The 2,500-nt window shown below is 41.1% G+C and overlaps 1 protein-coding gene across 1 annotated transcript in view; it reads right to left on the minus strand.

Annotated features, from left to right (window-relative positions):
• The window catches only part of LOC121377679 (MFS-type transporter SLC18B1-like), a 30,104-nt gene that overhangs the window by 25,560 nt on the left and 2,044 nt on the right, over positions 1-2,500 (minus strand). The window lies entirely within an intron of this gene.

The following is a 2,500-nucleotide window of genomic DNA, read 5'->3' on the forward strand; positions in this document are numbered from 1 at the left end:
TGCCCAACGAAGGGCTATATTCTCCATAAAGAATGAAATTCACAATAATATATTATAAACCAACGAAGGGCTATATTCTCCATAAAGAATGAAATTCACAATAATATATTATAAACCAAAGCAATTAGCTCAATGTGCACGGAAAATATAATAGGTGATGACTGTGTGTGTTTGTTTTGTTTAACGATACCACTAGAGCACATTGATTTATTAATCATCGGCTATTGGATGTCAAACATATTGTCATTTTGACACAGTCACAGAACGGAAACTTGCTATATTTTTCCATTAGCAGCAAGGGATATTTTATATGCACCATCCCACAGAAAGGGTAACACATACCACGGCGTTTGACGTACCAGTCGTGGTGCACTGGCTGGGACGACAAATAGCCCAATGGGCCCATCGACGGGGATCGATCCTAGACCGACCGCGTATCAAGCTTGCTATTTACCACTGGGCTACGTTCCGCCCCAGAAAAGGCGATAAAGCTTCGCCTTGGAACACAGTGCATTATTTGATAGCATTTAAATAACACTTATTTTCTCTAACAAAAGGTGAAAGCCGGGGGAAATGTTTAAACGTTTAGTTTGTTTAACGACACCATTAGAGCACATTGATTTATTAATCATCGGCTACTAGATGTCAAATTTTTAAAAATTAGTATCAAGGGAACATTACTATGCACCATCGCACAGGATAGTACATACCACGGTCTTTGATATACCAGCCGTGTGCACTGGCTGGAACGAGAAATAACCCAATGGGCCCACCGACGGGGATCGATCCTACATCGACTGCGCCTCAGGCGAGCGCTTTGCCACTGGTCTAGATACGTCTCGCCCCCATACTTGGGAAAATGCTGATATACATATTTGAAATACAACAAATACATATTTATCCCTTAGTCGTTTGTAGCTTTCCGAAACTGCTGTGTATATCTAATCATTTACAATGAATTAAACGCTCAGCGATCACTATGTAAAGTTGGCTATAGCATTACTCTCATCTGTTACAGTAAGATATTTACGGATGGCCAAACAATAACATCTGGACGCATATATTACAGTAACATGTGCTACTATTAGCCATACACGAGTCGTTCATTAGTAAACGGCTAGGAGCATTCCTGTATTGTCCATAGCAAGCAGAGTCATGCTTGATTGTTATAACTAGTCCATATGTTGGCTTTTTCTTGTTTTAATTGGGATCTCTCCCCTTAACCAGTGTAAACATTTTGTATTGTATTGTATTGTATTGTATTGATTGAAACATATTTGATAGTTAAAAAAACCCCAAAACAAATGGATTAGACGCAAGTTATGTTAAACTTACTAGTCCTTCTACATAATCACTGGCGTGGCAAGCAGGGCTCGAGGTGGGGGTGGGGGTGGGGGCATATATATATATAACCTATAGCTGCTGCTACATGCCACACACACACACACACACACACACACACACACACACACACGCACGTGTGAGTGCCCTCCCCCACTTGTTGGCATCTTCCTACGCCCGTGACAATACATACATGTCACACCTACATGTACATGTAGCTATGAACGCACACACCGCACATGAGAAACCCCCACATTATCCTAACAATATCATTATACACCACATCAATATGAGCATCATCATCAGTATTTTATGATAATGAATGAATAAATAAGATGAACATTAAATGAATGATGAATGCATGAATGAATTGAAAGAGACAATTTAGCATATTTTAAACCATGGCTATTTGGGGTTTAACATATGGAAATTTGGTCTAGAGTGAGAGAGAGAGAGAGGGAGAGAGAGAGAGAGAGAGAGAGAGAGAGAGAGAGAGAGAGAGAGAGAAGAGAGAGAAGGATGGAGGCAGGAGAGAGAGAGAGAGAGAGAGAGAGAGAGAGAGAGAGAGAGAGAGAGAGAGAGAGAGAGAGAGAGAGAGAGAGAGAGAGGGAGGGAGGGAGGGAGAGAGAGGGAAGAAACCCATGGTCGCTGTGTAGGCCCCTCCTACCGAAAAATCACCAGTTGATGTTTTATAGACAGGGCGAGACGTAGCCCAGTAGTAAAGCGCTTGCTTGATGCACGGTTGGTCTAGGATCGATCCCCATCGGTGGACTCATTGGTCTTTTTTTCGTTCCAGCCAGTGCTATCCTGTCTGTGGGATGGTGTATATAAAAGATCCATTACTGATGGGAAAATGTAGCAGGTTTCCTCTCTAAGACTAAATGTCAGATTTAACAAATGTAGCAGGCTTCCTCTCTAAGACTAAATGTCAGATTTAACAAATGTAGCCGATGTGCTCTAGTGTCGACGTTAAATAAAACAAACTTTTTTTTATAGACATGACAAATGTTTAAACGTTTATTTTGTTTAACGACACCACTAGAGCATACATATTGCATTTAATCATTGGCTATTTGAAATCAAGCATTTGATAATTCCGACCGACATTTATCCATGGGATCGGGATTTATCTCAGTCGGGTGAGTGCTCGCTTGAGGCG

This window comes from Gigantopelta aegis, chromosome 7 (genome assembly GCF_016097555.1).
Source record: "Gigantopelta aegis isolate Gae_Host chromosome 7, Gae_host_genome, whole genome shotgun sequence".
Lineage (NCBI taxonomy): Eukaryota > Metazoa > Mollusca > Gastropoda > Neomphalida > Peltospiridae > Gigantopelta > Gigantopelta aegis.